Source organism: Molothrus ater, chromosome 6 (genome assembly GCF_012460135.2).
Source record: "Molothrus ater isolate BHLD 08-10-18 breed brown headed cowbird chromosome 6, BPBGC_Mater_1.1, whole genome shotgun sequence".
NCBI lineage: Eukaryota > Metazoa > Chordata > Aves > Passeriformes > Icteridae > Molothrus > Molothrus ater.
The window spans coordinates 21799101-21812326 of NC_050483.2; the positions used below are offsets into that span (position 1 = coordinate 21799101).

The window sequence follows — 13226 nt, forward strand, 5'->3', positions numbered from 1 at the left end:
CTCACGCCCCTCGGGGGCTGTGGCAGTCACCTCCCACCACCCCCCCCCAAAAAAAAAAAAAAAAACCTGCGGTGAGAAGCAGAGTGGTGGAAAAGAAGCCCACCCTCGCTACCTGTGAAAGGCAGCGTTATTGTGGCTGTGCACGCACCCGGAGGGAGGGAGGGAGGCAGGCAGGGACACGCGTGTGCCCGCCGGCCGGCCGGGCCCGCGGGCTATAAATAGCAGCGGCGGGGTGCGGGGCGGCGGGGGCCGAGCGATTCCGTCCCGCGCACTCGCTCAGGAGGTGCCGGGCTCGGCGGTGCGGGGGTGGTGCGTGGGCGGCGGGGCGGGGGGGCGGCGGGGCGGCGGGGGAGGGGAGGAGGGGGCTGCTGCTTCTCCCTGTCTCCAAGTCAGGCTCTGAACACGAACTGGCTTCTTTTTTTTTTTTTTTCTCTCCCTCTTTTTTTTTTTTTTTTTTTTTTTTTTTTTTTTTTGCCTTTCTCCTGGAAGAGTGCAGGCACACATTACGCGAAACCCACAGCCTTTCGCGATACACAGCTAGAAACGCTCTAGTTTATTTATATAGCCCCTCCACCCTCGGCTCTTCCCACCAGTCCCCAAATTCCCTAGAAATCCAGCTAAGGCGTGGGGAAGAGGAGAAAGCAGTTTTGGAGGGGAGGGAGTTATTTATTTTTGTTTTGTTTGGGGATTGTTTTGCTTTGTTGATTTTTTTTCTTTGCATACAAAAATAAGTGAAGAAGATTTTGCAAGGTAGGTTTCTCTGTGCGTGCGTGTGTGTGTGTGTGTGTGTGCAGGTGTTTTCCTTTTGCTTTTTGCAAAGTTTTCTAATTTCAGTTGTTAGATGCTTTTACAAGAAGTAGACTTTTCTGATTTGTTCGGCTGCCTGCCTTGGAAAAGACTGGACAGCGTTGCATTCCCCCTCCTTGTGAAGAGTTCTCTAGGCTGTCGTGTCGTGTGTCCTGTGCATTTGATGTTCCTGCAGGAAAGCATGCTAGTTTGCAAGCTCAAACTGCAGGCAGGGAGCTATGCATTTAAGACCCACACACACTTATTGTAGAGGCTGCAACTTTCATTTTGTCACATTTTGGGGTGGGGGGAGAAGAAAGGCGTCAAGTCACTCGGGAAACGAGCTTGCAAATGAAATTTTAATTGCAGAAAGAGTAAAAGTCAGCAATGTTGAAGCTAAGGAGAATGGGAGGGAGTTGACATTTCTTGCATAGAGAATTTGCTACCACTGGGAATAGACTGAAAGTCCATAGTGGAGGGGGGGAAATAGGTAAAATAGTAACAAAGTAAATGATGAGGCAAAATTCTAATTAAAGTGATGCAGGAAAGGCTGTGAGAGGCTGTTACAAGCTCTAACCACCTGTAGAGGGAAATCTTTATACATAGTAATTTCTGATAGCTGATCTATAGAGAAATTAAAGAGAATTACAGGTTCCAAAGTTTGCTGCTCTGCAACGTTCAAGCCAAGATGCCAAAATTCTTGGTTAATTCTTGGTGGCTTGCAAATTGCAGATACTGTTAGCTCAAGAGAAGTAGGGGTTTAGCAGCTACTGATTCTTAGTCTCCACCTTGGCTGCAGCCATCTGTGGTGCACATCCTGGTTTTCTTTACTGCTGCCACACTCAACGTGGTTATCAAGAGATATCTTGCCTGAGAAGAGTGGGTTTGATTTATTACTAATTTCAAGCAGCTTTTTTAATTGGAAAAAGTTGGATGGTCTTCACTGTCTGAGGGGAAGGTTTCCAAAGTTGCTGTAGGAACCAACTGGTCTAACCAGTGGAAAATATTTTTCCCTTCAGATGATCCTGCCCAAGTTCTGTATAACCAGAAGAGTAATACCTTGTGATAACTGACACAGGGCACAATGTGGATAATGTGTCGCACCTTGGGCAGTGCTTTTTCTTCTGAGGAATCTCAGGGCACTAAGCAGAGCAATGAAGCAGCCTGACCTCAGAGGGGATACAACATGCAACAGCAGGGTGATGACCAAGTGCCTCAGAAGGGTGAGGTGGCAGTGGAAGTCAAAGCCGTGGCAGGTTGTGGAGAAAGTCAAAAGTGAGGTGGTTAGGAGGCAGCATTTTCCCTTCACATTTGCTCATATGCTATTTTCACCCCTTGTCATGAAGGACAGACCTGTCAAGAACGGGCTGCTGGTAACAAAGCACTCATTTCTTAATCATAGTCATAGAATGGTTTGGGTTGGAAGGGACCTTAAAGATCATCTAGTTCCAACCCCCCACTGCCCACTTGACCATGTTGTTCAAGGCCCTATCCAACCTGGCCTTGAACACATCCAACACTTAATTCTTCTGATGCCTGCTGCATCATTGGTCCACCTCCCTTAGAGAAACATGGAGATCTCAAGTTAACTTGGACTTGAATCACCTCTACTGCCATCTGTTGACCCCTCATCTCTCATTTGCCTGTCCAGCTAGGGAAACATGGAAATCCTGTGTTTTATTCCTATGAACCTTGATGCATGTGTCTTTGGGGTCATCTGAGTAGTGAGACTGCAGAAGGTGAAACAGCACAGGACAGTGCCACTCTCTTGTTTCCTCCATATAACATTACAGCAGCTGGAGTGCATCACCTCGGGGTGCTATTTTGCGTCCAACCTGTGCCCTCATTATCTGCATTAACACCTCTGATTTTTGGTTCAATGATCTCGATCATCTTCTGGCAAAACCTCAAGTTGTTCCCACCCCTTGTTTACTGTGGCTTGTGCTTCATCTTTTCTTTTCTCTGTTCCTTATCCCAGCCCCCAAATCTTTGATTGATCTGGATATCTGAATGTTTTGAAATGCCATCAGATTTAAACAGCTTCAGGAGTTCCTCCCTTGACACTTCAAGAAAGCAGTCAGTGGCAGGATGACTCTCTGTAATGGGTTTTCATTAAAATCCTTTCACTTCCTCCTCTCTGGGGACTTCTGAGGTCCTACACATGGTCTTCTCCATACAAACTCTCTTTAACCCAGATATTCTCACATCCACTTCACCTATGAGTCACTGCACTTTCTAGCCTACAATTACATTTGCATAGCTTGTGCAATAGAGGGAATTCTCCAGCTTGCACACTGCTCATCTACCCTCCTGCAGCTTTCCAGATGCTGCGTCTTTTCATGTCAGGTTTAGAAGGATTCTTTGTATTGAAAGAGCTAACCACTACCTCTTTTTCTGCCCTGTCCTTTCTCTCTACTACCATCTCCTCCTAGCCCAACAGGGAACAGGACTGCATCAACACAGGATCTTATCCTGAAAATGCTTATGTTGGTTTAGATGCTTGTGCAGAAGGATATTCCTTATTAAGACTCCTCCCAGTTTATATGGTCTTCTGCTACTCCTGATTTTCTCATGTTAAACTATGTGCTGTGATGCAACTTATCTCAAGGAGACTGCATAAACCAATTCTAAAGTGAAGTTTTTATTTAAGAAGGTGGTTGTTTATGTCACCATACAGCATATTAAGTGTCAGGTGGACAGCCATATAGATGAAAATCCTGTATTTCTTCTCACAGTACTTCTCCAAATGGTCTTACCAAGAATTGCATAGTACCTCTGGAGATCTGGATACATTCTTCTTCATAGTAAATGGGCAATGAAAGTACCACTTTCCTATGAAAAGCCTTCAGAGAGGCAACCCCACACTACCTTATAAACTCTGGACACAAGAAGCAAAACTCTTTCTTCTACTAAACTATGCATTCTGTAGAAGGACTGGACAAAAGGTCAGTGCTGGTGAGGTAGAGCAAAACAGTTTCTTACTTGGACTCCCTTTTAATTTATAGAAATATGAGCAAGAGGACACAAGTCCACAAACTGTCTGACAGAAGGACTGCCCTCTCTCAATTTCACTGCAGACCTCTCTGAAAGACACTCCAAAATTCAGTGACACCTATGTGCAGTCCCACTGCCCAGTTAGTTCACCTCTGCTTTCTCAATTGAAAACCTAGTACCAAGACAAGTGGCTCCACTCATCCTCATACTCCTTGGAGTATTTTTGATATTTTTGACATTTTTCCCCTTGAAATACCTGGATCACAAATAGGATTCAGATTGTCTCAGCCCTCATATTTTCTCTATTGCATCACATTCTTGCAGATTCTTGTTGTGTAGAAGATTCAGTTCTTCCTGCTTTTCAGACTTAGCCAGCTTCCCCATTGACTCCCACTGTGAGTGGAGGCCATGCATCTTGCTCTTTCTGCTTGCTTACTTCCCACTTCTCTTTGTACTACCCAAGGTCTCCTGTCTATGATCTTGTCTGTCACTTTCTGTAATCCTATCAAAATTATCTGCACAATATAAATACTGTTATTTATAATATAAATTATATGTTAACTCCATAATATAATTTATAATAGAACAATAATATTTCTGCAAAATATAACTATTCCAAAATATAAAACCATGCTGGGACACAAGTAATTTTCCTCTGTTTTTCACAGGACTCTGTTTTGTGCCCTTCCATTTGAATTGTAACCTCATGGGGCAGGTATTGAGTCTTGTTCATTCTTTTGTCCAGTACCTGTCACATCACAGATGGGTAGGTAACAATGACACAATCTGTCATTATTTTTACTTTTTGTCCCCCCTGAATAACTATCCAGCTTTATTTTAATGCTCCATGCTGTTTTCAAGTGTTGACTCCCAGCTAGAATGTTCCACATTCTTACTTTTTGGTTCTGGATTTGCACAGCACCCAGTAGGATGGGAGCTTAATCTGAGATTGCCAACATATGATAATGGAGCTCATGTTTGAAAGTTTAACTTGTGACGTGTTGCTAATGTAAGGAGCAATCAGCTGATACAACATTAACATTAACAAAAATTAACACATTTCTAAATTTAGCTAAATATTCATTCTCAGTCTTGAACAACAACTCAGAATAGCTTTTACATGCAAACCTTGAACTACTCAGAAAATCATTACCTGGAATGTAATTCAGACTTTGTATCTCTGTTCATATAGCCCCATAATAATTGCAATTACTGCAAAAGCAGCACAAAACAGTGATCTGTGAGACATTTGCATAACTGTATGGGTTTCATCCCCTGGCTCTGCAGCAGGCATTTATAGCAATATGATAATAGCCTGCACTTCTCTGTTGCTCATCCATGGATCTCCAGATATTCTACTAATACTCAGTAAGATCTGTATGATACTTCTCCATCCAGTTCACATCATGAGCTTTGTAAGTATTAATACATGTCTCTTGTCATTAAAAGGATGTACAGACAGCCACAGCAAGGACCAGACAGAGCTGCTGCCCATCCTGTGCTTTGGAGGGGAGAAAATGGAGAGAACCACTGTAGTTCCCCTACCTGCAGTTTGCCATATATTGGCTAGTGGTAGTGGTTTGATCAGGTGTGTGCAAGGCAGTGGTGTTCCTGAGGGCTTTCTAAAGGGCCAATACTCTTTCAAGTAATGAAATTTGTCCTTCTTCCTGTGAATTTCATGGCTTGTCTTGTCTTCTCAGTGATAGCTGTTAGTCCAGCAGCTGTCACAGTTTTCCCTAGGGGAGCTGAAGCATGTCTTAGCAGTAAAAACTTATAGATGTTTCTGCTCCAATGCCCAGTCACATGAATGAGCTCCTCCCAATTCATGGCCAAATAACACCATGTACTAGTAGACATAGTCACTTATTGGCAAAATAAAAGAATGTGAATTCTACCATGTTTCTGTTGAGAAGATCCAGCATCTGGGAAAGTAAAAGCCATTGGTGCTTGCCCAGCTGGTCCTCCTGGGACTTTCACAAGTTCTGTACACACCGATGGTTTGCCAGTCACAGTCAGGGAACCAGTGGCTTAATTTGTAAACTGCTCATAGAAAACACAGCTTGGATCTGAGCACAAACAGCTTGGATCTTGGTGCCACTTATGGGGTTGAACTTGCTATTAGCACACAGTGCATAAATGTTAACTGAGGACAAAAATAGATGTTCAGACAAAAAGTCATATGTGATCTAGATCTTTTGATCCATTTGTGTTTTAATTTTCCTTCATGCTATTGGAAACTACCAGATGATTCTGCTTTACTGAATGTGGATTTCTGTAATTTGGGGGTCCAGAGAGATAGGAATTCCAGGACTACTGAACAGTGTGAATTTGAGACTTTTTGTTACCCCAAAAGGTAAGTAGAAGAGTGAATGATGAAATCACCACCCTGTCCTTATTTGAATATGTGTTACATTTTCTGGCTGAGTAGCAATTTTTTGTTGCAATTTTTGATAGCCACATCGAACTACATTATGAGGAAGAACAAATCAGAAGCAACAAACAAGCAAAGAACAGTGTTACAGAAGCACCATAGGTCAGGATAAGAGCTCACAAGGCCATGTCTTCATAACCCTAGGCATCTCACCTTGTCTTTTACCTCACCATCTAAGAAATGAAGCTAAATTAATGTATTTTCTTTTTCCCACCTGCCTGTCTTCTGCCTTGAGAGAACTTGACTTTTTTTTCTTTGATGGATCCTTTGGCTTCATGATTTTTTATCTCAGAAAATAAATTCTTCCTAAATTAGTTTGATATCACCCTACCCATATCCCATTCTCTCACACTGACTGTAATACTGGATAGCTTGAGGTAAAGACTGACACAGATTTTTGGCATTTCTTCATCACAGCCTTCTCTTATTTTCTACTTGTTCAAGTTCCTGTATAATTTACCTTGAAGTGTTGTCTTATCTTTTGGTCTTGTTTATAACTCTTTCTTTAAGGTGATTGCCAGATATATGTGCACATTATGTTAAAGGTCGTGGGTCTTATTTGTGACAAATTTCATTTTAAAGGCTAATGAAAATCAAATCTTAGTGTAAAGGCTCATCAAATTTGTAGCAGTATTCCTCAAAGGTTATGCTCCTTGTATCTGAAGTATGATGCTTATTCACTGTATTTCTTCCATAGGTTTAACTTTTATTAAGAAGTGATATGAGTTTCTTTTGATATCATCCTCAATATTGAGACCTTAGTACTTCCACCAGCTTCATTATGCTAATACTTTTCTTCTTTTCATCCCTGTTATGCAGAAGTATGTCTCCAGGGCCTGATTTTGCAGCCATTGGAGGAAAATCCAGTTTCTATCCTTCTACATGTTATAGCAATGATATATATCTATAATGTAAACAGAAAAGATAATGGTGACAAAGCAACCCACATATACTGACATTTCAACCCCAAACTGTTCAACGTGTTTATTAATACAATCTCTGTAAGATGATACTTGCACAAGTTGTCTATTTATTGGTGTCCTGGTATATGCATTTAGGTTCTCAAAATGATCCATAAATTGAAGTCTTAGTAAGTCCTTGATCTTCTGACACAGGTGAGATTTTCTTTACTAATGTACTGCAGTTTCTCATTCTGATGTTGGAGGTAAAGTGTTCCTTTCCTCCTTTGGCTTCCTTGCATGCTCTAATCTCTGATTATTTATAATATTGCTGTCTTCTTACTGATGACTTTTATTGATTATCTCAATGCTATAGATATCTTCAAGAACATCCTCTTTAGGTAAGTGAGTATTGTCTTATCTTCATTTCATGAGTAGATATGCCAAGCATATAGTGATTGGCACTTCATCTAAAATTTGAGGACCTCAAAATTATTCAAGAAAAAGCCTTTCCATGAGAAATTTCAGATCAATATTTGTTGTAGCAAATTTGTGATTGGAAGAGGAATATCTAGATTCTAATCCTCTGCTTTAACTAGCAATTACTTTTCCTCAGTCCTTTCACTAGCATATACTCCACCCCCTATAAAAACCAGCAAATTCTTGAATAGATGTTGCTCTAATTTATTTCCATTTCAATGTTATTACTCTTTCTTCTGCATTCTATGTTTTCCTGTAACAAGAATTAACTAGTAGAAGTTATTGATTAACCTGTACCTTTTATTCAAAAAGATGAGGTGAGTTTGTGAGATCCTAGTATATCCTGGTGGCACTTCATTCTGTTTCTGTTTATCTTCTGTTCTCCTTATGTTTGGAACATATCACATGTCTTTCAGCTGCTTGGGTAAACTAGGCCAAGAACAGACTTGAAATGTTAGTGGAAGTAAGACTGGGTTAGGGGAATATTTTATAGCAATTATTTTATTGAATGGCTAACAGGTGAGCAGAACTCCAAGTTCTGAGGAAGTAACTGTCAAACTACAGCAGAGCCAAATTGAGAAAGAGGTGGTGCTTGAATTTGCTGGATCAAAACCCCGAACAAGTTATGAATACCACTAAAATAGTTTTATTTTCAAAGTATACTGCTTTTAAAGTGTCATAGTTGGTTTTGAGCAGCAATTTTGTGCATGCTAATGTTTTACGATTAATAAAAATAGTAGTACCCCAATGCGGGACATTATCCATCAGGGCAGAGTCTGAAAGGGAAATTTCCAAGAGTGAGGACAGTTCAATATGTGGAGCATATGTGTTAGAAACTGGGCTGCCCCTTTGGCATCTTCAGTAGCTATGGATGAAAGGTCATGTACCTGCAGGTGGTGGGGACTGTGCTGCTTCAGTCGCTTCAGTCAGGTATCACTTTACAGAGGACAGGATCCATTGCTTTCATTAAGACTTCATTGGCAGGGAGGCTTAATTGTTCAAAAATGAGATGGCTAATAACTAAAATATCGAGATAGAAGATTTTCTTTTTAGTGCTTCTAATGATCAGGAGAAATGGGAACTGCTGTTTGGTACATGGTCACCTGCCAAACATTCTTTTCATTTTGGATAGCTTCCATTTATTTTTTTTTTTTTTGTGCGAGAGATTCTCTGGGCACTGGACGTCACTTCAGCTAAGCCTTTAGCAGCAGGCAGGGACCACAGGAGATGGTTCTGCTGAGATGGAGATGATGCATAGGACTGGAGAAACAGGGGAGAGCGAAGGGGAAGGCAGGGTTTTATGAAAATGAGGGTGAAAGGTGGTACTACAGCTTCCATGAGAACATGTTAAACCCATTGGTAGGAAGATCTAGCTCTTTCACTAAGACTAGAGAGCTTAGGAGAAAAAGAAACTCAAAAAAAATAAACCAAATCCCCCATCCCCAACACAAACAAACAACCAAAATCAAACCTAAATAACCCACACATGTGACTGCAAGGAGCTGCTCAGGGTGTGAAGCAGAGAGGGTATTCCAGGTATCTTTATGGCTGGAGAGGGCCCGAGGTCCAGGAGTTGCAAGGCTTGCCAGTATGCCCACTCCTGACCCACCTCAGAGATCATCCTTTGTACACAACCAGGTTGATACCTTTTTCTCTGTGACAGACAAAAACTAAAGCTGAACAGCTTTCCTCTGTTCATGTGCACAAAAGTGAACACTACAGAGAAATGCAAAGCTCTTGGGGTGTGTGTGGGAGGGAAGAGAGTAGATGATCATCCCTTCCTTCCACAGTAAGCCATGGGTTATCTGAAAGCTCTTGGGTCTGAGTGACAAAAGACAGTTGAGGTGTGCATTCCTCCATACTCAGACTCCTGTGTTCCCTAATGTTTTTATTAATCCAAGATGAGCTTTGTTGCAGCTCCTCAAAGAAGGTATGTTGTGTGTCTTACACTCTGTCTGGGCTCTTGAGATGTCTTGGTCTATCCCTGGTATAAGGTCCTTCCCTACAGTGGTATTTCTCTGCATCTGTCTGGCTTCTGGGCTGCTACTACTATAAAGGCCAACTTCCCAGGTGTATATGGTGAAAACATGGTTTAGGTTGGGCTTTTCTCCTAGGTCTGAAGCACAACATCTGTCCCGGTCCTGGGAAGATAGATTTGTGGCTGGCATGCCAGAGATGTGTGAATGAAAATGGATCTGCTCACTTCTACCTGAGAGTGTGTGTAGTCATTTTAAAATGCTTAATCTGTCTCTCCAAGCCTGACAGTGCCTATGATGTGATCTCATATAGGTGTGTGATGTCCCCCTCCCTGCGTGCTGCTGTATCACTACCATAGCTTACAATGGCATTGTGTGGCTGAGACAGAGGCGGAGACAGCCTTACCTCATTGATTGCAGTTTATTGACATTAGGAAATTCATTGTCTGCAAAAGAAGTTGGTAATAATTAAGTGAGTTAATAAATAAGGAATGTGTGTGTACAGATTAGACAGTAAATAACTTACTGGCTTCTTGATTGCCCCAGCATCGTGCTTCTCTCTTCATGCGAGGTGTGAAAAGGGCTGATGGTGGGCAGGGTATGGTAGGATATTCTCACCTGGTGAAGAGATGGTCCCATAAACCTTGGCTTTCCTTGGGATGCTGGGGTGTATGCCTGAGCCTGTCCCCGGGGCGGGGAGATTGTTTAATGCTTTTAGTGCCATTTTCCAACAAATGAGAGATGAGTTTAAAAATAGCAACAGCCCTTTGCGTTTGCCTTTTTTTAGGCATTTTAAGAAACAGCTGCATCCCTTTGACTGGGAGACAGGGAAGGCGATCTGCTCTTCAAGGTCCTCATTAGCTCCTCTGGGACTGTGGAAGGGCTACTGCTGCCCTCCCCTCGCGGCTGCATTTGTTAATTGACCCCTCTTCACTCACTTAGTGGCAAGAGAGGTCGTTTCAGAGATGTGTTTTGCTTAATGGGAGCAGGGAAAGGTGTGGTGCTTAAAGAAAATCCCTCTCTTGGCCAGATAAACCCCGGATTTGTCAGCAAGACAATTCTCTTTTGTCTGGTTGCTATTGATGCCTGGGTTTGAGGCGGGGGGCTCGGGGGTGCGAGTGCGTGTCTGTGTGTGTACCACTGTGCAAGCTCAGGTTTAGACATTTGCGTACAGACAATAGCAGCATTATAATTTTTAATTGCAATTTCATTTGATATTCTCTCCCTTTCCCCCACCCCTCTCTCTGTATAATCTGGATCATTGCTCTCTGTAGCTGATTCCGTGGGAGACCAAGCAGAGTGCGTGGGTGCAGAATATAGAAAGCCAGAGCCATAGAATCTGTTATTTGCGTCATTCTAGGAGACGGGGCTGTTTGCCTGACAAATATACAGAATTAATCCTGGTTTTATCAATATCTGTCTTTTGCTACAGTAGCCAAATACAAGTGTAAAGTGGTAGGGGGACTTGCTGCTGGTGCTGTTGTTGATATGGGGAGGGGGGCACGCGGGGGGGTGACAGGGAAAGAGAAAAAGTGAGGATGCTAAAATATATTCAGCAACCCCATGCTGTTTGCCTTACAAATATTCAGAAAACAGGCTTATGTTTCTAACTTGTTTTTTGTTAAAATTGGTAACCACGAGAAGGGAACTGGGGGGGGGCGAGGGGGGGCTAATGTTCTTGCAAGGTCTGGCTATGCAGATTGCTCTCCCTACCTGTGCTTCTGCATGGGATATGTGTGTGGTTTTTAAGAAATATTTCCCTGTCCTCAGACCATATCCCCCTCCCCCCCGCCCGCCCCCCCCCCCCCGCCCCAGCCCCCTCAGGATTTTTGTGCAACTGTGCAGAGAACCGCACTACACAAAATATGGGGCTTGCTAATTAACTCTTTTCCTCGAATTGAAAGTGCCTTACTGCAAGCACAAAGCTCCAAGCACAGACATCTTTTATGATGAACTAGAGCCTCTGAAGAGGAGAATCTGAACGTGACGTCAATAGCTGATAACTGACGCAGCCTTGCAAAGGAGTCTCAGGCTGGCTCCTTGCAGCCTGCAAGCCCTAATGATTCTATTTTTTCCCCAGTCCCCCCTTGTAGTGAATTACTAGAACGCAAACACACACACCCCTTTTTTTTCATATATATATTTATAGATCCTTTATTCTCCAAACAAAGGGTTTTTTTAAAGGGGGAAAAGGCAGTGGGTGGGGAGGGTAGAATTTTTTTTTAAAAAAACAACCCTTCTTAATGCTGGGTGCAATTCAGTACATGAAACCATCTCTGTGTCTTGGCAAAGCAAGCATCCCTGCCTGAAATCCACATTTGTGCATGATGGCAAACTGGTGCATGGTGGTTGTGTTTTTTCCAAAGCCCACTTTATAAAGACTCCGGAGGAAGAGAGACACAATAATGCTTGCAAGGCAACAGGCAGAGAGGCACAGAGACAGACTCAATACAACTGTGGATTAGGGGTTTGTGCAATAGGACAGCATGGAAGGCGATCAGTTTGGGTCGTTTGGTATGGGTTTTGTTTGTTTGTTTTTGTTGTGGTGTTTTTTTTTCTCTGCAATGATGCACCTAAAGCAAATGTAGATGGTGTTGCAGAAAGAAGCTGGGGTATGGGGGTGCATGGTTGGGGGTTGTTGTGTTGTAGGGGGGCAGACTAAATGCACATTTAATGTTTTGGACGTAGCGTTCCAGCAAAATGCCTTTGTGTGTGGATTTTTTTCCCCAGTACCTGCTAAAAATAGCATCAGGGTTTTGATCGCGTTCCAGAAATAGACAGAGGGTTGCACTTGTATAAAAAGCGAGCGCGGGTGGAAGAAAACCTGGACATCACCGCAGTATTTTTTTTCCAACTCCTGTCTGGAAATTAATTGTTGGATTCTCCCCCTCCTCCCCCCCCCCCCCCCGCCCCCCCTCTTTCCCCCTCCTCCCCCTCCCTCCCCTAACTGAGGAGTTCCCGTTTGGGTAAGTAGTGATCTTTCCTGTGCATGATACAGAGAGTGGCTGTGAGTCTTGTCTTTATTTTATGCATGCCTGGATTATTTTTGCCTTCCTTTCTACTTTTCCTCTAAAGCGAGAGGGTTATACTCGTCTACATCATGAATTTGGTGCATGCCCGGAGCTCAGACAGAGGGAATTCTTGCAGAAAGGGGAATCACCCTGTCGGTAAATCTCTGAATCAATAGCGAGCTGCAACTCTCTCTCTCTCTCTGTCGGCGCTGTTGAGCCCCTCTCCCTGCCCGCCCCCCCCTCTATTTTCGCCCTCTGCGGGGGGAGAGGCAGAGCCGGCGGCGGGGCCGGGGGCGCCGGCCGGCCGCTTCCCGCAGGGCGGCCGCCGGGAGCTATCCGCGCCCCGGTGCTGAACCCGCCGCTCCGTCGCCGCCGCCGCCGCTCCCGCCACGGGCGGGAGTCGGTCCCGGTCCCGGTGTCCGCCGGGCGGGGGCCGCGCTGCGCCGCCTGCAGCGCCGCTCCCGCGGCGGCTTCCCCGCCGCCGCTCCTCCGCCCGGCGCCGCCTGCCCTTCCCGCCCGTGCGTTTGAAAGAGCCTGTACCTGATGATGGTGCTCCGCAAAATAAGAGGCTATAGGTTGCTTTATTTGGACTCACCCCTTCTCCTCCCACCTCATTTTTCCCCTCTAAGTGCTCACACTTTCTGCAGAT

General features: G+C 43.8%; 1 long non-coding RNA gene across 4 annotated transcripts in view; it reads left to right on the top strand.

The window, feature by feature from the left end:
* Nucleotides 1–716: 716 nt before the first annotated feature.
* Nucleotides 717–13226, top strand: part of LOC118687259 (uncharacterized) — a 74889-nt gene continuing 62379 nt past the window's right edge. For 3 of the 4 annotated variants that reach the window (XR_008508470.1, XR_008508472.1, XR_008508471.1), the window contains exon 1: nt 720–750. This is a non-coding gene — a long non-coding RNA (uncharacterized LOC118687259). Of the gene's footprint in view, nt 751–13226 lie in introns of all 4 variants that reach the window. The other variant, XR_004980311.2, reaches the window with a different exon arrangement.